The sequence below is a fragment of the Meriones unguiculatus genome, chromosome 4 (assembly GCF_030254825.1).
Source record: "Meriones unguiculatus strain TT.TT164.6M chromosome 4, Bangor_MerUng_6.1, whole genome shotgun sequence".
Classification (NCBI taxonomy): Eukaryota; Metazoa; Chordata; class Mammalia; order Rodentia; family Muridae; genus Meriones; species Meriones unguiculatus.
In genome coordinates, this window is record NC_083352.1 from 58,286,535 (window position 1) to 58,312,914 (window position 26,380).

A 26,380-nucleotide genomic window follows, 5' to 3' on the forward strand; every position below is an offset into this window, starting at 1 on the left:
AATTACAGCTCCACGGGATCTGATGTCTTCTTCTGGCTGCAGAGGGTACCCACACCATGACAAACATATGTACCATATACATAAATAAAATACTTTAAAAATAGATAGAAGTTATGTTATTCTATTTTTTTAACAGACTTAAGTCACTATACTTTTCTCGTATAAAAAAAAGTCTCTTATGTGGCAGCCACAGCTGGAGCCGACTGGGTCCTCTGAATAGAGACTCCGGTGCAGGTTTTCACAAGATGATCAGTGCATTCCTGATAAGGAGACTTGGTGAACACAGTCTCTTTCCAGAGGTCAGGGGTCAGGTAGCTGCAGGTCTTGGAGGTGGCATCAAAGGTGGTCCTGGCAAAGTTGCCTAGGGTGGCAGTGCAGCCCCTGGCTGATGTGTAGTAGCACTCATGACTACCAGTAGCTTCTTGGGCACAGGAGCGGAGACGATGCCAGTGCCTCTGGGGGCAGGGATGAGACAAACAGAGCCACAACGGCCTGTCACCTAGCAGGGAACAGTGTGGGGCTTGCCAGACTTCTTTCCCCAGCAGCCTCTCCTCACAGGGACCATGGAAAGCTTGGCCAAGATGACGGCCCCTCCGATTGCCACCTCCTTGAAGCACTTAACATCAAGACCAGTGTGACCATTGTAGTCCCCAACAGCGACAAAAGCCTTGAACCTGGTCCGCTGGCCAGCCCGTGACTGCTTCTGCACTGGCGTGATCTTTAGAACCTCATCCTTTAGGGATTCACCCAGGAAAAAGCCAATAATCTCAGATCTTTCAGCCGGCCGGGAGAACAGGTAGATCTCCTCCAAGGACTTTATGTCCTTAACCAGGCAGCCAGCTTGGCGACAGAGATCCACTCCTTGTCTTCGACTTTACGCTGAAGGAGCTCTTCGGACTCAACCACCGCCATGGCCTCGGCCAGGGCCACAGCCCCTAAGACTGCTGCCCAATCCTCTTCGGAAGCCGCCGCTACTAATCCTGGGTCCTCGTATCCTCCAGTCCCTCTCGCCATTCTATTTTAACTAAAATCTGTAAAAATAAGAAATTAATTAAAAAGTGTAAGGTGAAACATTTAGTCTTGCGTTGACATTACAAAGCTCTATGACTTACCTCGTTCCCTTTTTGAGATAGGGTCTCACTATGTAGTTCAGGACAGGTTGACCTTGAACTAAGAGATCCGATTGCCTCTGCCTCCAGATGCTGGGATTAAAGGTGTGCACCACCATACCTCGATACCCTAACTTTTAGCTCTACTTTGATTATCTGTGAGAGGCTAGAGATGGTTAAGAGTGAATGGTTTTTCCAGAGGACCCAAGTTCAATATTCCCAACACCCATATCTGGTGGCTTGCAACCACCTGTGACTCCAGCTCCAGAGGATTCAGACATTATGTGGCCTCTTTGGCCCCTTCACTCTTACACACGTGCGCGCTTGCACACATACACACACACACACACACAAAATGGAAGAAATAAATAAAAAAAAATTGAAATTGGGCAGTGGCGACACATGCCTTTAACCCTAACACTTTGGATCTTTGTGAACTCGAGGCCAGCCTGGTCTATAGGGTGTGTTCCAGGACAGCCTTTTGAGAAACAAAAGAACAAAAAATATTGATTGCCTTTGGCTGAAAATTGCAGAATCACCACACTCATTTAATAAGTGTGAAATGAATACTTAGTACATACAGGACTTTTGCAATATTTTATGAGAAAATACTGAATGTGACAAAGCATTCCTGTCTCAAATATATTCAGGTTCGAGGCTGGAGTGATTACTCAGCCATTAAGGATGCTCTTTCAGGAGCTGGAGGGATGGCTCAGAGGTTAAGAGCACTGGGTTCTCTTCCAGAGGGCCTGGGTTCAATTCCCAGCACCCACATGGCAACTCACAACTGTCTGTAACTCCAGATCCAGGGCATCTGACACCCTCACACAGAAATGAATGCAGATGAAACCACCAATGTACATGGGAAAAAAGAAGAAGAAGAAAAGAGGAAACGAGAATGCCCTTCTAGAGGACCCCGTTGGGTCCCAGCATCTATCTCAGATGCTGAGCCATCTGAGATGAGATCTCCATCTCAGATGGCTCAGGACTACCAGTGACTCTAGCTGCAGGGGATTGGGTGCTTCTAGCTTCCATGAGTCCCTGCACTCACAAATATAGACTCCCACACAAATACATGCCTGTTGGTAATGTAAAGTAAATATTTTTTGCGCCTAAAATAAGTCTTTAAGATATATATATATATATATATATATATATATATATATATATATATATATATATTGATAGCACTTTGCTGCCCCTATTGTGTGTGTGTTTACAGTTTTATTTTTCTTTTGAGTTTGTGCATATGTTGTTGTTGAGACAGACAGTTCTCTGTGAGTTCAAGACCAGCAGGGTTACACAGTTAAACACTGTCTAAAAAAAGGACGGGAGGAAGAAAGGAAGGGAAAGAAGAAAACAAAGAAGGAAGAAAAAAAGGAGGAAGAAAGGAAAGAAGGAAGGAAAGAACGTACAAAGGAAAGAAGGAAAAAAAGAAAAGAAACTACAGGATCAAGTAACCTGCTATTTTCTTTTAAACATTCAATTACTTTACAATAAAACCGAGATTAAAGTCTTCTTGCTGTTGTGCTGATTTCCAAGTGGCCATAATCTTCCAATCAGATCCATAATCTCAGGCACGTGCTCTGCCTTTTCTGTCTTTACTCTCTGAATCCAAACAACACCTGGGAATTACTTTCTTTGTAAAATCCCCTAAGGCGGTACATATGGATCCCATTACTTGGGTGGAATTGTGTTGGGTTTTAGATATAATCGGATCAGTAGATGCAGACAGACAAAGACTGAGAGAGAGATTGACGTCTCCTGTCGGCAGCCATCTATTCCTCAGAAAAGGGCATAGAGTAAAGTGAGTAAGGCAGAAGAGGAATACTGATGATGATGAGAGAGAAAGAAGAGGGAGAAAGACAAAGGGAAAGGTGCAAAGGAAGCTTGGGCGTGAAGGAATTTCAACAGTTTTTTTTTAATTTGTTTGCTTTGGGAAAGATCTACTTTGCAAATGTAATTCCCAGGCCCCAGGATGCTGCTTGGCTTGGTCAACAGAGGAGAGCGGAGGCTAAGCAGAGGCATCTGAGGAAGCTTAAGAGCAGGAGCGAGGTCTTCTGGAAACCACTTAGCTGGCAGGATACCCTGTTCTTACCCCTCATCACCCCAGGCAGAAGGCGGTCAACAAATTTGTGTTTCCTCTAACGAGGGCGGAGACTGTGGGGTACCATCCTATGGACAGAGAGCTATCAGCCTTTCTCTTTGCAGAGATCTCTCTCTTTGATTCAAGAGATTAATTTTTTTTTCTTTCTCCACTCCCCCACCCCAGACAGGGTTTCTGTGTACGTACAGCCATGGCAGTCCAGGAGCTCGCTCTGTAGACCAAGCTGGCCTCGAACGAACGCAGAGATCCACCTGCCTCTGACTCCTTAGCGCCGGGACTAAATGCGTGCACCACTGCCTGGCTTAGTATCAGATATTTTGAGAAAGCTGGCTGTCTTATTTAGGGTTACTATTGCTATGATGAAAACACCATGATTGAGGCCTGCAGCATCAGGCCATTACCCACCGACTGACTGTCTCTGTCGTACAACTGTTGAGTTTGCATTTTTATAGGGAACTGAATAGGACAACGGACTATGACAGACAAGGCAGTTGTGAATGCAGAGTAAATGCATCCACACTTAACAGAGGTAGGAATTCTTTTTGCTTTTTTTGTTTGTTTGTTTTTTTGAGACAGCTTCTCTGTGTAGCCTTGTCTGTCCTGGACTCTCTTTGTAGGTCAAGCTGGCCTAGGACTCGTAGAGATTCACCTGTCTCTGGATCCCTGAGTGCTGGGATTACAGGAGTGCACCACCACACCTGGCATCAGAGGTAGGACTTTTATTAGAGACACTTAAAATTCAAACATAAAAAAAAAAAAAAAAAAAAAATCTTTTCCAGAGATTAGAGAGATGGCTGAGCACTTCAGGGAGTTTGTTGCTTTCAAAGAGAACCTGAATCTGATTCCAAGCACCCACATAGTAGCTCACAACCATCTGTAACTCCAGTTCCAGAGGAGCCAACACCTTCAGGCCTCTGTGGGCACCAGACATGCTCATAATACACATCCGTCCATGCAGGCAAAATACACACATATAAAAATAAATAAATGTTTAAAAAATTTTCCTCCATGATCACAAGTATATGTTTTTTAATTATTTGTTAGTTCTGGGTAGTCTTCCTATGTGGCCCAAGTTGTCAGGAGAAGCCTTCCTGTCTCAACCTCTTCTACTGTGATTACAAGTATTACCCCATCTTCTCCCTGTTCTATACACTGATATTTTGTTATTTGTATTATTTTTGTTTTCTTTAAAACACTAATGTTTAAAAAATCTTGACGTTTAAATGCAAGGAACTGTTTCCTTTTAAAGAGCTCTTTACTGCTTATTTTTATGTGTTTGAGTGTTTTGCTTGTGTGTATAAATATATATTTATATGCATGGGCATCAGACTGTGTGTGTGTGTGTGTGTGTGTGTGTGTGTGTGTATCTACAGATGTGTTTACTGATGGCTGTGAGCCTCCATGTGGGTCCTGAAAACCCACTGAGCCGTGGCTCCAACCACACAGGAACAAGTTTAATTCAATTACCTTATGTCAGCAAAACTCCCTGCACTATCTTCCTTGACAGTTGTATAAATAAAAGGAACACCTGACTATGTGGTGTGCGACAGAAACCTGCCTGACCAGTGGGAACTGCCAGTCGCAATCAAAATCATCTAAGCATTTTCCTTTCACAGATGAGGATTTGGTCCAGAGATTTCTGTTTCCATGTTTGTTTTTGTTTATTTGAGACAGGATCTCATGTAGCCCAGGCTGGCCTGGAGCTCCTGATCTCTGGCTGTTGAGATGGAGCTTGCTGCTAAGTCTGACAAACTGAATTCATTTCCCAGGTTTCACAAGTTGGTAAAGAGGGAGCTGATGTCAGTAGGTTGTGCTCTGTTCTCCACATGTGCATTCCTGCATGTGCACAGCCTTACACATACAAAACACACACACACACACACACACAGAGTAAATAAAAAATGTAATTAAGAAAATAATAACCCTGCATTTTCCTCCCTAAACCTTTCAAATGCTGGGGTCGCAGACATGTGCCACCATGCCTGGTTCAAACCATAAATCTTTCTGAATTCACTCCACACTTACATACACAAGACTCATAAAATGTAGACGTGGGAAAGAAGGAAATAAATAAAGAATGACTACTTCCTTTGGGCTGCTGTCATCAACATTTTGCAATATCCTTTCCTTTCTTAGAAAGTGTCCTCATTTCCGTGCTACTCCTGTCTTCTAACGACTGTTCCTCTGCCTGTTTTCTGATGGTTGTGTTGTTTGTTGCTCTGTCATTTTCTATGGAGGGAAACCTGGCATGAGAGTGAGAGCCTGGCTGCATTTTGTCCAGTAACACACAGCAGAGGCAAGCAGATCTCTGTGAGCTTGAGGGCAGCCTGGTCCACAAAGTGAGTCCAGAACAGCCAAGGCTACACAGAGAAACCCTGTCTCAAAACAAACAACAACTAAGACTATGGAGGCATTTTCTCAACTGACACTCCTTCCTCTCTGGTGACTCTAGCTTGTATTAAGTTGGCATAAAACTAGCCAGCACACCAAACTTATTTTAAATGTATTAAATATCATGATTTTGCATCACCGAAACAAATGTAGCCATCTTTTTATTTTATTTCCTAAACTTTTTCATTTGATCAAATGGACATTGATGATGAATCTGAAAACACCTAGTTTGACCGATAATACTGATCAAATTAAAAGGTAGAAACAAGCCCCCTATGCTTTCCCAGATGATGACAGCCCCACCGCCCCCATCAAATAGAATTATTCTTGCTGCAGAAGACTGCCATGCCCCATAACTATTCTTTAAAAGGCAGCAATTCCCCACTTTGGAAAGCAGATAAGAATAGATTTTCCCCCAAGTGGCTGATTCCTGTATCTCTTCTTTGCACTTTGCATATTTGCTGTCTAGCCACTAAATCAAGACGAACTGGTTTCATGAGAGAAGGCTGCTATTTGTTTTCCAGAGGATATCAGGTCAAAAAGAGCCGTGGAGTCGCCACCTCCTCGGCTATCGGCAGCAGCTGGTCCCAGGCGATGCCATAGTCACCCGGATGGGGGAACTCGCATAGAGTACAGTGAACTTTTCTCTTGAGTCATTTATAGTGACATTTTGTGTATGCAGCAGGAAACATCATCCACATGTTTCACACGGGAATGGAATTTGCCGTTTTTGAGAAGAATTTGGTTATTTCCTCACACATTTCTATTTCCCATCTCCTCCTTTCATTCATTTTGATTCTTGGGAATCCCATTTTCAGTAAAGACAGTATAACATAGTGATTATGAACCCCGAGATCTGTAATCAGAAAGATTATGGTGTAAATTTAAACTCTACCTCATTAATTAAATTTCACCTGTGTAAGTGGGAATATGGTGTGATGGGAAGGGGTGGAGGATAAATGAGAGGGTACATGTGAAATTTAGACTGAAGGGCTGGGGGACACTTGCCTGACATTTCTCCGGGTCCTAAATTCAATTCCCAGTTCTAGGAGAAAATAAGGCTGAGAGCTGGAGAGAAGGCTTCTCTCAGAGATAATTCTATTCTTCTAGAGGACCTGAGTTCAATTCCCAGCACCTATATTAGTTGGCTCCCAGCTGCCTGTAACTCAGGTTTCAAAGATTTGATGCTCTTTTGTGGTTGTACTCTCATGAGTGCCTGCATGTACTCAGGTGTCTGTATGCACACCTACAAACCCCACATAATCATGCACACCCATAAGTAAAAATAATAAAAATGAATCTTTAAGAATATTAATATTGAAACAATGAATGATGATGATGATCTATTCAATATGAGTGGAATTTAAAAAAAAATTGTTGAAGTGTGTGAGCATGTAGTGCTCCTGTGGAGGTCAGAAGACAATTTACATCAATTAGTTACGTCCTTCTACCAGGTGGAACTGGGAATTGAACTCAGGGCATCAGGCTTTGTGCCTGCTGAGCTTTTTGCCAGCCCCTGTAACTGCTGTCTTGCATGGTGCATGATTTCTTCAGTATTACTTCCAGGGATCTTAGTCTCATTTCCTACACCCTGATTCACCTGTCCTGGTATAAGGTGTGAGGAGAGGGTAGATTGTTGACAATAAGGTGGCTGAACAATAAAGTGGTGACAATAAGGTGGATTTATTTTATTTTTTATTTTTATTTTTATTTGATGGCCATGAAGACAGCATTGCGAACTGGATTTGGTAACCGAGTTGTTGTTTTTTCCCCCAGCATTTCTGAGGTCCTGAACAGATTCCATACTTAGTAAAGATGAACTAGATATTGTGTGTGTCCTTTACCAGATTGAAGTTTGTAGGAGCTTAGCAATAGCTTTTTTTGAAAGTCAGCAGTGACATCTCTCTCCTCTATCTTCTGCTCCCAGGAGCACCCAGGTTCTTGGGTTCCTTCCGTAACGACAGGTGATTATGTGTCCCTTCTCCATCTATCAGGGATTTATTGGCAAGAGCAAATGGAATCTCACTTCCTACATTTGCCATAGATTAGACAGTGTGTGATTTTGTTGTTATTGTTTAAGTGGTAAAATACAAAGAGTTAACATTTCTATAATGAGACTTTAAAAAACATTTAGTTAATTGCTTTTATTTTATTTTGTGCATGTGCATGTGTGTGTGTTTGCAAAAAGGTCAGAAAAAGAATTGGATCCCTTGGAGCTGGAGTTATAGGCAGCTGAAAGTTACTGTAACTGGCTGATTTTGTGTCAACTTGACACAAGCTAGGGTCTTCAAAAAGGAAGGAGACTCAGTCAAGGAAATGCCTCCCTAAGATCCAGCTGTAAGGAATTTTCTCAATTAGTGATCAATGGGGGAGGGTCCATTTCGAGTGTCATCCCAGGGCGGACAGTCCTGGGTTCTACAAGAAAGAACACTGAGCAAGGCAGTAAGCAGCACTCTTCCAGTCTCTGCACCAGCTCCTGCCTCCAGGTTCCTGCCCCGTTTGAGTCCCTGTCCTGACTTTCTTCAGTGATGAACAGTGTAAGTCAAATAACCCTTTTCCTTCCCCACTTGTTATTTTGGTCATGGTGCTTCATCACAGTAATAGAAAGCCTCACTAAGACAGCCACCCATTGTGGGTGCTGTGATTCAACCCAGGTCCTCTGGAAGACCTGCCAAGCCATCTCTCTAGATCCTTGTTAATGTTTTGAGACAGGGTGTAACTGTGGCCTCCCTGCCTCAGCTCCTGAGTGCTGGGATTACAGGTATGCACCACCACCTTGAGGACTGAACTTGAGTCTCACGAAGCTCAGTTACCAAGGGGAGTCTTGAACTCCTGATTCTCCTATGTTTATCTCCTAAATGCCTAGATTACAGGTGTTTGAGTCTCACAGAGAAAGACCATGGCTGAATGGAGGCGAAAACATCTTTGTGGGCTGTGTCTCCCCTGATTGGCTAGTGAGGTAAAAGGCAGTTGTGGACTCCTGCTCTTTTTTGCTGATGCAGCCAAACCTCCAGCAACTCCAGGGGGTCACTGGTGAGATAAATTCCAGGGTACAGAACCCCACACTTTCCATTATAATGGCTTTCAGGCCCGTTACTGGTAATAATTTAAAATTGCCTGAATTCATGGCTGAAGGGACATGCTTCTGCTTTTCATTAAGTGTTCCTGAACAGGTGCTGAGCTCCGCGTAGCCTTTAATGCCTTGCAGTGTCTGGTAAACCATACTTAAAAGTAAAATACTGAAGTTTCTCTCCAGTGTGAGCATCCACAGTAGTGAGGGGTTTTAAATTTTAGGGTTTCTATATTTCATCTCTTGGTTTGGAATTCAAAGACAAAATTCTCCTCTTGTGGAATAAGAAATGGAGATAAATGTTTGGGAAAATTGCAAATCTGTCTTTGCATGTGGTTACACAAAGTTCTGGAAGCCATGGCTTTTTTCTTTAAACCGTTCTGAGCCGTTTGGACGGGAAGGCTGCCCTGCTGGGGAATGTTTGAAGTAGACAAATTTGTGCCTAGGAGATGGGAGGTAATTACAAGACAAATGAGTCGCACATCCGGTGCATTCATGGAGGGTTAAACTAAATATTTCAAGCTGTCATTTGGTGTGTTTACTTATGTTTATATGAGGTTAACAACTTCCACAACAGCTTTTTGGGCAGTTGTTCCCAGGTGTCTTCTGTTTAGCTGTCGAGTTCATTTGAATTATTTTATGAGAAATCTTTTGAATAGAGAGAGTCAAGGGAAGACTGGAAGACTTGGGCTTCTCACACCCTAGGGAGAATTCCTTGCTCTGTTCATCACAGTGGTAACAATGCGAAGTGGAGGAAATAAGGTTGGCACAGACAAAGAGCAAAGTCTTCTGATTGTGCGCGCACACACACATGGGTTTATGTGTGGGATTTCTACCGGCTCCTACAGCTTGAAGTTACAGGCATGGAGAAGTGAGTTGGTGAAACACATCTCTGAATTTTGAAGGCTAACGACCTTTGCATGTGTGTGTAGAGGTCAAAGGACAACATAAGGTATCCGTCCTCAATTTCCATCCTATTTAGAGATGGTCACTTGCTTGTTTGCTTAGCCATTAATAGACTTTTATTTATTTTATATCATATATATATGATATATATGGTATATATCATATATATACATAATACAAAATATATATATATTTTGTATATATATATGATATATGATACAAATACACCATGGAGTATAAACCCATTTTGCTGAAACGCAAAATACAAGGTGTATATATGAGGTTTGCATGTATTTGGAAAAGTGTATACAAAATTTTAACAGTAATTGATTTTTGGATGGTAAGAGTACAGATTTATAATATTTTGTCTCTGCTTTTATATATACTTTTACCATTTCACCATAAAACATGTTTTAGTATATAATAAAAATAATCTAAATGCAGACCATGCAGTAAAACACAGCAGATATTTAGCATGATGAATTCTTTCTTTAGAGAAGCATTTAAAATTATAGTTCTAGAAACTAAACACTGTGTGGTCCACAGTGATTAACTGTATGAGTGACTCATACTGAGGCTTTCTTTAAAAAAATGTTTTGTCTCTTTGTATGTACGATTCACATGGGTGCATGGTGTGTGTGTGTGTGTGTGTGTGTGTGTGTGTATGAGTGAGATATTTACATACCCTTGTATCCATGTGGAGGTAAAAGGACAACATCTACACAGACAGATGGACACACACACACATATACACACACATAAAAATCACCCTGTATACTTCCGCTAACCTCTTTTCATATTCAATTCTCATATCTAAGTCAGAAAATCCTTTTGGCTTTGCCTTCCTCCAATTCCCATTGGTGTTTTGTTTTTGAGACAGGGTCTCACTATGTAGCCCTGGCTGGCTAGGAGGTCATTGTGTTGACCAGTCTGTTCTTGAACTCACGGAGCTCGCCTCTGCCTCCCAAATCCTGGAAATACTACCATACCTGATCACTGATGGGTGTTAATTTTATTGCTTATTGTGTTCTGAGTCAGGCTCTCACTATGTGGGTCAGGCTGGCCTGGAACTCACTTCTGCCTCTGAAGGGCTGGAGTTAAAGGTATGTGCCATCATGCCTGGATCTGTTTTTGTTTGTTGCTACCTGCAATTACAGGCATGCCACTCCATGCTTTGTTTATGTTTATTCATTTCTAACCTTAGGCATCAGGGGCCAACAAGGGTGCTTGCTGCTGAGCCTGATGACCCGAGTTCCATTCCTGGCCTCCATGTGGTGAAAGGAGAGAACTGATGCCCTCAAATTCTCCTCTGATGTCCACAGGTGTGCTCTGGTACATGTGTGACTCCTAAACACAATAAATAAATAAATAAATAGATAAATAAATAAATAAATAAATAGAATAGAATATTTTTAAAAATATGTAGGGATCAGAAGGATAGGAATAATCTTTATTTTATTTTATTTACTTATCTAGTTAGCTATCTATCTATCTAGCTATTTATTTATTTAATGTGTAGCAGTGCACATAAGCTAGGGTACATTTGTGAAGGGCAGAAAAACCACCCGAGTCACTTGGTAATCTGCTATACATTCAGGGCCTGTAAACTCTAAGGTTATGTGGCTGGGTGGATGCTGTAACTAAATAGACTTGATGAGGTCTCGCAGCTGACAGAACACTCAGGCTCAATCTAACTTGATGGCCTTATCGTACAGACGAGGGAGTCTAGAAAGTTTTAATGATCCGCACCCATTATCATATCTTTTATTACTGCTCATAACATAGCTATGAGCTCCCCTCCTGGGCTTCATCCACAAACATTTATCTTGCTGCTGAGCACTGACGTATGTAGACAAAACTTTTTTTTTTTCTTTCTTGGGACAGGGCCTCCCTTTGTAGTTAATGTTGACCTCTGTATGTAGCTCATGATGGTCTTAGGCTTGTGGTGGCCTTTCTGCCGCTCTGGGATTACCACGCTTACACAGGTGGCCGCTCTAGACAAGGACTTTGCCGTTGTTCTTGCCTTTTTAAGTCCATGGCGTCTTGTGAATTGCTCAAATTCTTGAATTAATACTACCTCTAACTCAGAGGCGCCAGTGGTCATCTGCTCTTTGTAGTTGGTCATTTGTGTACTTCTTAGGATTATATCTTCTTTCAGAGAGCAAGATGCGTCATTTACCTTCAAAACCCACTCAGAAATGATGATTCGTTTAAAAAATAGGCAGCCTGTTACATCAGGAGTGGGCAAAGTGCTGACTTGGGCACTAGCCTGAGGCTTATTTTTGCGCAGTCTGTGTGCCCAGAATAACTTTTTGTGGGTTTTCTTTTTTCTTTTCTTTTCTTTTCTTTTCTTTTCTTTTCTTTTCTTTTCTTTTCTTTTCTCTCTTTCTTTCTTTCTTTTTTTTTGAGACAAGGTTTCTCTGTGTAGCCTTGACTGTCCTGGAACTCACTCTGTAGACCAGGCTAGCCTCGAACTCAGAGATCTGCCTGCCTCTGCCTCCCAAGTTCTAGGATTGAAGGCATGTGCTACCATTTCCTGATCCCTGAGCTCTAGAATAACTTTTGCTTTTGTTTATTTTTATTTTATGTGCTTTTATTTATTTTTATTTTATTTCAGTCTGTGTGCACTGAAGTCAGAGGACAAATTCTGAGAGTTGGTTCCAAGCACTGAACTCCAGTCTTCAGGCTTGGAGGCAAGTACCTTTATCCACTGAGCTTTGATTTTTCTTTTTACATAGTTGAAAAGAATTCAAGAACTGAGATGTAGGTAGGGTACGTGCTTAGCGTGTGTAAGACCCTGAGTTCAACTCCCAGCACTTGAAAGAAATAAATTAAAATAGGAATAGCATATTGTTACATGTGAAAAGTCTATAAAAGTACAACTTTAGAGTCCTTTTATAAGGTTTTTGCCAGAATAGAGCCATATTTGCCTTTCCTTTTTTTTCTTTCTGTTTTTCTTGGTATAAAAGCAAAGTAGAATCATTGCAAGAAAGATTGAAACATTCTCTGTCTGGTCCTTTTAAGAAAAAGTTTATTTGTTCCAGTATTGTAGTAAAATAATGTTACACTTCCCTCCCTCCCAGGGCTTGTGAGATGTTTAGATAGGCATTTAATTAGAACCAGTGTTTTAATATCTTTGAAGACTAAACCGAAGAAGCTAAATTGCAAATAACACAAAATTGGTACATTCCCCCTCCTCCCTTCCTTTCTCTTTTCCTTCCTACAGTGTCTAATGTGCATATAGTGCTTTTCTCCAAAAATTAAAGCTTGCAAGTGATGTTTGTATCTGGTGGACATAAAAGCTCCCACAGCATACCAGCAGAAGGTATGTGTTGGAATAATTGGTTAATGAGACATTGCAGGACAGACTCCCTGATGTAGCAGAAGGGAGCTTCCCCCTCCATCCCCCTGGGACCGAGTTTCCAGCTTCTAATGTTCTGTGCTCAGATACTGAAAGCCAAATCTTTTACATGGACTTAAAGCTTAGAATTTTTGAGTCTGGGCTGATAATGAAATAGTCAAGGAATAACTTTTTTTACTTAAGGAGAGTTGAGTTTTTAAGACCTCATGTAGTGACATTTCTTTCAATTCCAGTAAAATATACATGGAACAACAGAATATGAGATTATATGCACGAAAGTGCTTAGCCTCAATAAGAGTTCAGTAAATAGAACTTAAAACAACAGTGAGATGTTTTTTTCCTTACATGAAATCACAAAGAATAAAAATTACATTTTCTGATGATCTCACCGAATATACAACAGGTATTGAGATTCTTTTCTTAGACAAAGTTCATTAGTGGACTCAAATAATCAAATATTTGAATCAAATTAATTTAGAGTGATTAACTGTCACCCTGATTCCTGGCTTCAACTTTTTGCTTCTCAGCTTCCTGGACCATACCCTCAATATCCTTTTTTTTTTTTTTTTTAATATCAGTTCCTTCTTTTTATTAACTCATACACAGCTACTTGTTGAAGCAATCAGACAACACTTGCCACAGTAATGTCTGTCAAAATAGCTAGCCATGAAAACTCTAGCACCACATTCACCAGAGGGACACTCTTGATGAAACCGACTGATTTTGCCATTCTCATCCACCGTATATTATTTCAGCCACAGCCTCTTAGGCTTATTCTTCTTGGGAGTGGTGTAAGACTTCCTCCTTTTCTTAGCACCACCACGGAGTCTCAACACAAGATGAAGGCTGGACTCCTTTTGACAAAGTACGGCCATCTTCCAGCTGCTTACCAGCGGCGGTCAGCCTCTGATGACCAGGAGGAATTCTTTCCTTATCCTGGATCTTGGCCTTCACATTTTCTATAGTGTCCGGGGGTTAAAGCTCAAGCGTGATGGTCTTCCCCATAATGGTCTTCACAAAAATCTGCATCTTGGCGGAGACTCTACCGCAGATGGCAGATCCAAAAGCCAGTATCTTTCTCTTTTCTAAAGTAGCCTTTGTCATTGGGGATGGTGACTTTGTTTTCTGTGCTTTTTTTTTTTTTTGAGACATAGCCCTGCCTGTCCTGGAACTCACTACACTGATAGGCTGGCATGCCTCTGCCTCTGGAGTGCTGGGATTAAAGGTGTGTGTCACCATGCTTGGCCTTGGCATTTGTACTCCTATACTGCAGAGTCATTGAGACTATTGGGCATCGGTATTGAAAGTGACTTAAAGCTGTGTGCAGTGACCCACACCTGCATTCACAGCACCTGAGGCATCGAGGAAAGGAGTATGCAGTGCTGTAAATTTGACCAGCTTTATCTACACTGTGAGTTAGAGGACAGCCAGGAGTATATAATGAGGTACATTCTCAAACAGTAACAATAACAACAAAAACAAATGGACAAAGAGAGCAAGCTTCTGAGAATCACCACCAGATTCAGTAGGTAGGCTTGTGGGTTAAAACTTGCCAAGCAGGTTTGTGGTGGTCCCCATAGGTTCACAGGGAGTGGCATTATTAGGATATGTGGCCTTGTTGGAGTAAGTGTGGCCTTGTTGGAGGAAGTGTGTCACAGGGAGTGGGCTTTCAGGTTTCAAATGTTCAAGCCAGGCCCAGTGTTCCTCTTTCTTGCCGCTGCCTTTGGATCTGGATATAGAACTCTTAGTTACCTCTCCAGCACCATGTCTGCCAGCATGCGTTATGCTTCCCACCAAAGATAACTCTCTGAACCTATAAGCCAGCCCCAGCTAAATATTTTCCTTTATAAGAGATGCCATAGTTATGTAAAATCCTAACTAATAACCTGCCAGTGATTATGCATGCCTTTAATCCCAGCACTCCAGAGGCAGAGGCAGGTAGATCTCTGTGAGTTCAAGGCCAGCCTGGTCTATAAAGTGAGTTCCAGGACAGCCAAAACCAAACCAAACCCTGTTTTGGGGGAAGAAAGGGAGACAAAAAACAAAACAAAACAAAAAATAAAAAACAAACAAACAAAAAAACCTAAAACAAGATTTTTTTTCAAAAATTTTTTAATTCTTTTGTGTGTATGGGTATTTCTGCATGCATGTTTCTGCACAACATATATTCACTGCTCTAGGAGGCTCTAAGAAGGCACTGGATCCCTTGGAACTGGAGTTATAGATGGTTGTGAACTGCCACGTAGATTCTAGGACTCGAACCCAGGTCCTCTAGAAGACCAGTCACTGCCCTTCTTTGCCATCTCTCTACCCCAAAGCATATATTCCAAACTTGGTTATGGGCTATCACCTATCTGAATCTTTTTGTTGTTTATTTGCTTGATTTTTTTTTTTTAATTTTTGAGACATGATCTCATGTAGTCTTGACTGGTTGATTGATTCACACTTGAATTTAGGAACCCATTGCTTCTACCACTGACCACTGAGTCCTGGGATTGCATGTATGTGCTACTGTGCTCAGTTTATGCTGTTGGGAATTCCAACCCAGGGTTTTGTACCTGCTAGCAAGCATTCTGCCAACTGAGCTGCATTTGCAACTCACCTTCATGTGTTGGGACGAGCACATAGAATTGATGGGTTGTCTATAGATGCTGACAATGTGTCCCTACCTACACTCCTACCTACAAATAGGTAGGAATGGTGGTCTTGTCTTTCATGAAGACAGTCATGATTCTACCAGCCATTTCAATCAGGGGAAAGAGAATTGACATCCATAAGAGGAAACCCTTTTTCTCTGGCGGGGTCTTATGAATTCCAGGATGGCCTTGAACAATTTCTGACCTTCCTGCCTCCACTAAACACAGGGATTGTGGGCATGTGCCAACATCCTCAGTTTATGTGATTTGGGACTTGAACCCAGGGTCTCCTTTAGGCTGGGAAGCATGCTACCAATTGAAATACATCCCCAGCCTAGAAAATCCCTCCTATGTTTAGATTTCCCTACAGACGAATGGACACCTGCACCGTGGCAGCATAAGCCACACTTTGTCAGACCTAACACTCTCATTTGGTTCCTTCACTCTCAAGAAATCCTACAGAAACTTTTGAGTCTAGAGGGTAGAGGGAGAACTTCCCACCAAGACAACAGTATGGACCTGTGGTTTCATACGTTTAGCTTTTTCTACAGGTTCCAGAGGTCAATTAAACAGATCAGCATCCAGGGCTTCGAATGGGCCAGGAGAAGTGGGGGCATAGGCAGTGGGTACCCCGAGAGTGCAGATGAAAGGTATATACAGTATGCCCTTAGCCCCAGCACAGCCTGGGCAATAGAGTGAGACAGTGACCAGTTTCCCTGTCTTGACATCAAAGTACCCTTCACTGGGGGAGAGAAAACAAATTTTATTCACACAGGGAGTAAATGATCCAAGGAAGGCATGTATAAAGGGGAGAGTCACATTTACCCTTCTGAGAAAATAACGCCGTCATGGACTTGCTTCTTCCTCCTGTGTGAATTCTCAAGTAACCTTCAGCACTGAGGTTGTGGCCATGGACCTTTGCTCCTTCAGTATTTTCAAGACTGCAGAGTTAACATGGGCAGGCCGGCGTTTTAGCTAGCATTCAGAGAAACCTTCTGAAATGCAGAATACCAAACCTGGCTTTAGGACCTATTAGCATAGCATAGCATGATAATAGAAGCAAAACAAAGCCCTACAAGACATGAATTTGAAACTCTCTACAGGAAAGAAATATTTTTTAAATGACGCAATTTGTTTGCTACTGAATTTTATCATGTGGGAGGTAAAACTTGGTGGGTCTGGAATTTTTGCTTCTTTAGATCTTGAGATCTTTGTTCTTTAGATCCTGAGTTAACTCCTTAGTTCATGCTGGAATGCAGGTTTCTAATCTGGGGAGTAGGTAGTTTTTTTTTTTTTTTAATGTTTTGTTTTTTGTTTTTCAATTCGGTTTTGAGTTTTAGATAAGGGACACTCATTTAACATAAGGTCAGGAACTGGCCTGGTAGTTCAAAACTGTTTTGAGAGCCTGGGCTGGCAGCACATGCCTGTTGGACTTGGAGGCTGAAGCAGGAAGAGTGTGAGCTTGAGGTCATCTTGAGATATACAGTGCATTCAGGCCAAGATGATGTCTCAAGAAGGAAACAAAGGGGACAAACAAACAAACAAACAAAAAAAGCCAAACAAACACCCTCACAGGGCCTCTTCCATAAATTTACCTTTAAAAATGCATTTTCTTTAAATTTAAAAAAATTGTACATTTTAAATACCATTATTTTCTAAATGAGTAAATTTAATCTATCCCTCTTTGAAAGATATAGCTATTGCTTTTAGCTCTGAACTTTGCGTCATTCCACAATGAATCTAGTTCCTTTCAGTGTTTAGAGAAAAAAAGCCTCATGGCTCCCCTGAGTTTTCTAATCTGTCATGGTAGCAACTCAAGGCTTCCTGAAGAGATCTTTATATGTTGTAATGTGTAAAACTCTATGTCTAACCATTTGCCACCCTGGGGGGGTCTTTTTCATTCCTTTACTTTTACAGATACAATGTCAATCAGAAAAGCAAGGTTTTTGTGTTCCTTGAGAGACCCATCATGACCACAGGAGTATTAGTTAACGTGTCAATGAACACTGCACATTTTTTTATTAGTGTGTGATCTTTGAGGAAAGCCAAGGACAGCTTTTATAAATTTGGTCAGGGTCCCAAATGGCTAGGAAGCAGGGATGACCTTGAACTTCTGACCTTCTCAGGAAGCCCTCCAAGGTGCTGGGGTTGCAGCTGGGAGCCACCATGCCTGATCTATGTGAGGTTGAGGATGGGAAGATCGGGAGCCCAGGGGATGGTGATGATGGGAAGACTGATCAGACATCCAGAGTGATCGCATACTTAGGTGGCCAGTTCTGGCAGACTTAGCAGGATTCTTGGTAACACTGGACAATAAAGAGGCCAACAGGGCAGGACAGTTTTCATTTTACCCTCTTCCCCCTGTTTCTTACTTATGTTTTATTTTTAAAAAAAAATAATTGTTTATTTAATATGTATGAGAGTGCTCTGTTTTCATGCACACCAGAAGAGGGAATCAAATTCCATTATAGATGGTTGTGAGCCACCATGTGGTTTCTGGGAATTGAACTCAGGACCTCTGGAGGAACAGCCAGTGCTCTTAACCTCTGAGCCATCTGTTCAGCTATTTTTTTTTTAAAGTAACTGTAGAAGTTGCTAGCAGCTCAGCAACCTGAAATGAACAGGAAGCTGGTAGAACAAGTTATGCTCTATTCTCACCTTCCCTTGGGAGGGAAGGTCTTTGAAGTTTTCCCTTCAGTGTTTCCTGTGACCCTGTGATTTAAAACGCTGGGTGTGGGGGCTTGCAAGGTGGCTCAGTGGATCAAGGTACTCACTGCCAAGCCTGATGAGTTGACTTTGATCCCCAGAACCTGCATGGTGGAAATAGAGAAGTTACTCCTATAACCTGTCTTCTGACCTCCCCATACACAGTATGGTGTATGCAAGCACACACACACACAAACACACACACACACACACACACACAGAAAATTAATACCTATCACATATATAATATGAATCATTAATGAGTGTTATTAATTATTATATCACATATAATATTGTTACAATTAATTCATCATATATTTGTATTTTCTTCTGTATATGTGTGTTACCTGAGTGTACGTATGTGCAGCCAGGGCTCCTAACTGCTGAGCCACCTTTCTGGCACCTAACAAAATATCTTTTTCTTTTTTCTTTTTTTGGTTTTTCAAGACATGTTTTTTCTGTTTGGCTCCAGCTGTCTTGGAACTTACCCTGTAGACCAGGCTAGCCTCAAACTCAGAGATCTGCCTGCCTCTGCTTCCCAAGTACTGGGATTAAAGGCGTACACCATTACACCCAGCCCCTAGAAAACTCTGAAAACAAGCAAGCAAGCAAGCAAACTCTCTCTCTCTCTCATACACACACATACACACACACCATTCTATATGGTACATGTGTACACATGTGAGGCTGTTTCCAAACCAGTGCCTTTAAAGAAGAACAAGTACAAAGGGCTGGGAACATATCTTAAGTTGCTACAGTGACTGACATCCATAGGGCCCCATGGTCAAGCCCAGTAACACATAAACTGGCCATGGTGAGACACATCTGTCTTCATAGAACTCAGAATTTGGAGGCAGGAAGATCTCAAATTTGAGTTCTCCTTATCTACATAGGGAGTTTGAGGCCAGCCAGGGCTACAGGAGACCCTGCCTCAGAAATAATACAAAACAAAACACCATAACACAAAACCAAGGTCTACATAAATTCTTTTCATGCTGGTCATGGTAGCATACAGTTTTAATCTTAGCACTCAGGAAACAGAGGCAAGAGGATCTCTGTGAGTTCAAGGCCAGCCCAGCCTACATAACAAATTACAGGACAACAAGCAAGGGCTACCTAGTTGAGACCCTGTCTTAAACAAAATAAAATAAAAGCTGGGCAGTGGTGGAACATGCCTGTAATTCCAGCAATCTGGAGGCAGAGGCAGGATGAGCTCTGTGAGTTTGAGGCCAACCTGGTCTATAGATTGAGTTCCAGGACAGCCAAGTCTATACAAACCCTGTCTCAAAAAACCAAATACATAATTTTTTAAAAAATAAAATAAATAAAATAATAAAAACAAAATAAACTTTTAAATTTGTTCCGTTTTAGGCACACAATGAATCAGGAAGTGAGGAAAATGGCCTGATTTTGATGGATCTCCAGCCCCCTTCCCTGGTGCAGAGGATGGAAATCAGGGCCTCACATAGGCTGAGTGACCTTTGACTTCCCTTTGGCTGTTGCTTTGAGAAATCATGGTGACTCAGTATTAATACTTGGAATGGCCTGAATGAAAAGTTCTGCTTGTGAAGCAACCATTAGCTACTCAATGGGCAAGAAAAAATGATTTCCTTCCAGCCATATCCTGTAGCTTTTCCCATCTTGAGGTGAATGATCACAGTGAAAAGAGAGGGAAATCTGAACCTTCACTAGATTCCATTCCCATTCTGGAATTCTAGTGCTGTTCCAGCACAAAATAAACTTTTTTTTTTTTTTTTTTTTTTTTTAACATTTTCCTTGAACAAGAATTGGGCTTGTAAAACGCAGATTAGTTCTCAAAGGTACACAGAGAGATACAATAGAGAAGACTGATCAAGGAAACTTCAGGAAGGCTAATAAAAGATGCGCAGAGAAGAGAGAAAGCTTAATCCCCCCAAGCCCATTGATGAGACTCCTCCCACCCCCAACCCCCATCCAGGAGTGCATTGTGAAAGCAGGTCCAACCCAATGAGAAACATATGGCCAGTTGGTGCCCAAAGGTTTGGTGCTATTCATTCTTGCCCTGCCTATATTGAAAAAACCAAAGTAATTTATTTGACAGTTTTAGGCAGAGTTGTCATTTAAGGGGTGAAAAGAAGAAAAGCTAAAATGTAGGCTCTTGGAGTAAGCCTCCCTGAGTAGCCTGAAAGAAAAGGGACCAGGACAGAGTGGACTATACTGGATCCTCATTTGCATTGCAGGCTGAATAGTGCAGTTAGCTGCAGTGCAGACTGGGGCTCACCCCTGCTATCTTAATAAGGGTATAGTGTATGGCTTTATAGAATATTTTAAAATAGGAAGTTCTAAGATTTCGAGAAGAAAAAAAATAAGCTTGGCCATGTGTGAACAATGTGTTCTAAGTAAATATTATAGCTGCCAAAGGAACAAAGAGAAAAGTAACTTCACAGTTTAACAAGATGTTAATATTTCTCTGTGTTGCTCAGATTTAAATGAGAAGCTAAAACCTTCCCCTACCCCCAACACCTTACATTGAGGTCATGAGACTTCCCTCTCCCAGGTAATATAGGAACAAGGTTTTGCTGAAAAATCATGTTTTTTTTTTTTTTTTTTTTTTTCTTCCAATCACTTGGGCTGACAGTCAGAGTGTTTTCTGTAGGCTGAGGCCAATGTGGATAAAAAGAAATCGATAGAAAGTTTAGAAAAAATTGACAAAAAAATTGCAGACGACAAATCATTTACTACAAATAGGAGTTTGGAACTTGACTATACATTGATTTTGGGGAGTACAAAAACAGTGCTTCTAAAATGGCTGTTACGCGTCCTGTCAGGAGAGCTGAAATGTTGCAGGAGCACTTTATTTTTGCACTGCTATTTAGACTTCTCTTTCTGTTCTAGTTTGTAGTGTCATCCCTTGCCACAGCTCCTCAACAAACTGAGTGGCCTCAGCACAACTCGGGCAGGCTGACAGCCCTGGCACACAGGATACCCAAGGAACACTTAAAGGGCTTGGCGATGTAGTTTTCTGATGGACATAGCACAAGTCACGTTTATTCCTTGTGCAATTAGAATGAAATGGGACATTGGTCCATCAACCCAAGCATGGGCCATGGTTTGATTGGGTGAGTCCAGTAGATGTTGAGATAAAGGTAATTCTTAGAGTCAAAGACTTGCTTTGCTTCCTGTCTACAAAAACTTCCTGATGTCAAAAATAACTTCAAGGGATCATATGAAACCAGCTTTGTGATCAAGATTTCGTTTTCTAGGCTGGTATGGTGGCTCATGCTTTCAATGTGGCTCTGGGAAGGCAGAAACAGGCAGAAAGACTTAGTTTCCTTCCTTCCTTCCTTCCTTCCTTCCTTCCTTCCTTCCTTCCTTCCTTCCTTCCTTCCTTCCCTCCCTCCCTCCCTCCCTCCCTCCCTCCCTCCCTCCCTCCCTCCCTCCCTCCCTCCTTCCTTCCTTCCTTCCTTCCTTCCATTTGTTTGCTTGCTTTTTGAGTCAGGGTTTCTCTGTGTAACAGCACTGGTTGTCCTGGACTGTCTTTGTAGACCAGGCTGTCCCTGAACTCAGAGAGATCCGCCTGCCTCTGCCTTCTGAGTACTGGGATTTAAAGGCATGTGCCATCAAGCCCATCTAAGAGGTCGTTTTCTCTAAGCTTATGCTAGAAACTAAGAACCGCTCACACTCCAGAACGAGGCACTTCCCCAGCCTGCCTTCCATGACTTATGCCACAGCCTCCACTGTCAGACGGTAGTGTGTTTGCCCTGTGGCCCTTTCTAAAGCTCCTGCTTCCTTGGCTTGCACCCCTTCCCTGCCCCCTCCACTCAGAGGCAGCCTTTGGTACACTGCCCCCACCCCACCCCGTACCCCCAATAAGTCTCTTTTGTGGCATTCCTTGTGATATTGTAGCCCTCCAACAGCCAGAAAAATAACAAGGATGCCTCCTGAGTGAGGTAAAGAGTCCTCTCATACCATTAGCGTTGTACTCGTCAGTAACAACTACATCTACTTTCTTGTTTAAAAAAGATTTATTTTTAATTATGTGTCTAGCAGGAACCTGAAAATCCCTGAAACGTGGGATCCCCTAGACCTGGAATTTTTATAGGCCATCTGATGTCAAGGCTGGGGTGTGTACAAGAACATTCTTAATCAACTGATCTTTAGGTCCATTAAAGATATTTATTTATTTACTTACTTACTGAACTCTGACTCTCATATTTGCTGAGCAAGCACTCAACCACTGAGCTATATCTAGTGCCCTTTGATTTTGGACTAAGGTAGATTAAAGATACCTTTTTTTTTTTTTTTTTTTTTTCATTTTCTTCCAAAACTCTCTGGGCTAATGTTCTTTGACATCATTCTTGCAATCAGAATACTGTGATAATTTAAGTCAGAGAGGCACTACTAAAATTTTAAGAAACTAACCATACTCTTCTTGTCTAGAAGACACTAACTAAAACAACAAAAGATTTAAGAAAGAGTAATAATACCAAGGAGAAGGCTGGGAAACAACCCAAAGTCAACAAAACTGTGGCTGTGCCTAGTGAGGATGAATGATCACAGCTTCAATAAAACTACATTCCAATAGCTTAGCTGAGCAGTTTGCAAACTGGTTACAAAGGAGCATACCTCCCTTGTCTTCCTGTCACATGATGGACGAATTTGCCATTGAAAGGTGCCTAGCACCTCAGGTGGCTAAATAACGCTCCCCCATTCCAGCGTCAAGTCAACTATTCTCATATTTCTGCTTATCAAATATGTGCAATGTGACTAAGATTGGTACTGGTGCCTAGGGTGGGTTAAAGGCATGGTCACTTTGCTAGCGCTTTTGCATGCTTCTGTATTTCCTGGCTTTAGAGGTAATATCATTCCCTTTTGCTCTGACTGTATAAGGATGAGAAAGGGGCTTGCATTGTTTGCATTTGGATGGTCCTCAGAAGTCTTTGTTTATGTATTATGCATACAGATGGCTAATGGCATAAATGGAAGAATGTCTGTTTAACAGTGGAATGAAGAAATAGTCCTGCAGAAGGAAAAACAATCATAAATTGGAGTATATGCAATACAATACAAATTGTCCTTGTTTATTTATGAATAAAAATGGTGAATTTAAATAACAAAACTGCCATGGAAACTCATCTGAGTAGAGGGTACGGAGAGACTATCAAGATGTCTCATGAGATGGAACTGATGACATGACCACGTTTACACATTATCTTTCCTCGTGGGCCAGCTTCTATGCTTTATATACATCTCTGCTACACTTTTAAACCTTAAGACCATAGGGATACCTTTGAGTTAGGAATCTCAGTGCTTTCCAGGAAGGGAGATGAAGCTAGGCTAGGAGAGGTTACTTAGCTAGCTTGTCTGCAGTCCGGAAGGCAGTGGCAGGGCTGGAGTCCACGCAAGATTCTTAACTGCACACCGTCCTGCTGATCTAATGATCCAGCTCCTGTAACCCTCCATGGGCAAGACTGTGAACAGCTTCAAGTCAGATTTCAGCAGCACATGACCACCTTACCTCGTCTTACAAAAGGAGAGCAAGCTTGAGTTTCAGACTTTCTGGAATTTGGAATTGTGATAATGGATGAAACATTGCCTTTAAAGTACAGTATTAGAGACAGGGTCTTGTGAATGTTAACATCTGTAGTTTTTTGTTTTTTCTTTCTTTCGGCAAGGGTGGGAATTGCACCTGGGGCCTATCCCCAACCTGAATTAACATTCTGGAAAAGAATGTTTTCCTAGAAGGGAAGAACAATCTGTGGGACCTCCCCAGACATCACAGTGGGAAATGGCCACTTTCATAGCAAGTATTTTAAAGAGTAAGAAATAAAGATAAATAAAAGAATAAAGGAGAAAATTGGTTTGCTTTTTACTGATGTGTATGGGTGTTTTGCCTGCATGTATATCTGAGCCACTTTCACGGCTGGTGTCATGAAGGTCAGAAGACCCCATCAGATCCCCAGGGACTGGAGTTGCTGTGAGCCACCATGTGGGTGCTGGGAAAGAAACCCAGGTCCTCTGCAAGAACCAGTGCTCTTAACCATTATGTCATCTCTCCAGCCCCACCTTTTTAAAGGCTACGGAAAAGATTTATTTTACATTCATGAACAGGTGAGTGTAGGAGCCCAGGAGCTGGAGTTGCAGGGGTTTGTAAGCTGCCTGACCTGGGTCCTGGGAACCAAATTTGGGTCTTGTACTCTTAAGCATTAAGACATCTCTCTTGTCTCTATAAAAGTATTCTTAAAATCAATCAATCAGTCTCTTTTCCTTCCTTCCTTCCTTCCTTCCTTCCTTCCTTCCTTCCTTTTTTTTTTCTTTCTATCATAAGGTCTCATGTAGCCCCAGCTAGCCTCAAATTTCTTATGTAGCCCAGGACAACCTTGAACTGTTAATCCTGTTGCCTCTAATTTTCTGTGCTGGGTTTACACACATGCGCCACCTCATCCTCTTTTTATGTGATCCTAGGAATTCAACCCAGGCCTTTGCACAAGTCAGGCAAGCACTGCTTCAGCTGAGCTTATACCCCTAGACTGTTTTCTATCTTTAGATTGTGGTAAACTCTTTGGTCAGAAATTAGGCCTTTATAAGGATTAGGTTCATTTTTGTTTTCTTACGTCTCCAGGGGCCAGCTTGAGGTATTTTAGATAATCAGGGTATCTGCTGTTTTTTCTTCTTCAAAGACCAGGCTAGACATTATGTAGCTCTGGCTGGCCCAGAATTCGATAATGTAGACCGTGATAGTCTACAGCTGGTGGCCATTCTCCTGCCTCTGCCTTGTGAGTTCTGTAAATACAGGTCTGGGCTATCACACCTAGTTGGATCCACTTTACAAAGAACAATTTTCAGATTAAAAAAGAACACTACCGTTTTCCTTAATAAACTACCAAAGCCTAGAAATTAAAAAGAAGCCACAGGAATTAGAAAGAAAGACTTGTCTCAGTGAGCTTTAATATAACGTATCTCTTGAGCATCACCATGGCACATATATCTTTCATCTTATGTCAAAGTCAAGGGAGAATGTGCTTCTAGATCCAGAAAACCCCACTTTCCAATGTTCCCTCATGTCTTACAATGATTTTAAAGAGGAAATATATCACAGCAGTTCTTCCATCAATAAAACAAAATGAATGTGAACATTTTGCCACAAATTTCATTATTTGATATGATCCTTTGAGGTCTGACCCCCAAAGCATTACTCAGAAGTTCCTAATTAGTATGCAAATCAACTGACTTCTGGTTTCCATAGCCACTGCATACTGTCTCTGTGTAATCACTGACAGGCCTTTTGACCTACATTCACAGACCTCCTGCCACTCATGTTAGAGACACTGAAACAATGATGCGGGTTTATCTGGCAGGCCTCGCTGTGACCACCATTAACCAACAGGGGCGAGTAAACACTGATAAGACATCAGAGGGCCTTCTGCAATGTCTTAGCTCTTGGAAAAGCTTCAGGCCCTCATTCTTCAGGTTTGTAAAAGAGAAAAAGACGTCTCCCCTGCCCCCTCCTCTGCCTCCATCTGATCCCAGTAGCACAGCTGATCATCAAGGTTCAGGTTAATGGTGGACTTGGTTTCTTTAGATAATTCAAGGTCCATTTCCTCTTTGGGAACCATTTAGGAAAGCAGGAGGTGAGGTTCAGATAAGCCCCCACACACTTGCTGCTCATTCAGCTCTTTATTCCGGCACGCGAAGGGCAGGCTTGCTCCAGTCTGCAGCTTCCATTGTTTGCATTCATGCTCCTGTTTCTTTTGATCTGGAAGAGGTTGGTGAGTAAGGCAAGTTAGAGACAGCCTGCCTGGTAGCATCCTGCTTTCTCCCAAAGTGGGTCTTGTCTCATGCTGGCAGAGACAGAACCAAATCAAGCATCATCAAATGCAATCATGTTTCAAAGCAGCTTGGTAGAGGGTACCTATGAGGAGGGCCAAAGTAAGGGATTGCTGGGCATGGGGGCACACACCCGTAAGGCCAGCTCTTGGGAGGTAGAGTTAGGAGGATGAGGCGTTCAAGGCTAGTCTCAGTTATCTAGAAGCCCTATGTCAGCCAGAGTTATATGAGAGAGAAGGGGGTGGGGAAGAAAAGTTTCTGACAACAGACTTGTCAGCTGGAAACTGA

The 26,380-nt window shown here is 41.9% G+C and overlaps 2 pseudogenes; both read right to left on the reverse strand.

The window, feature by feature from the left end:
* Window positions 1–176: 176 nt before the first annotated feature.
* On the reverse strand, window positions 177–11,708 carry LOC110549043 (small ribosomal subunit protein uS5-like; annotated as a pseudogene).
* Window positions 11,709–13,540: 1,832 nt separating this feature from the next.
* Window positions 13,541–13,973, reverse strand: LOC110549044 (ubiquitin-ribosomal protein eS31 fusion protein-like; annotated as a pseudogene).
* Between the last annotated feature and the right edge of the window lie 12,407 nt (window positions 13,974–26,380).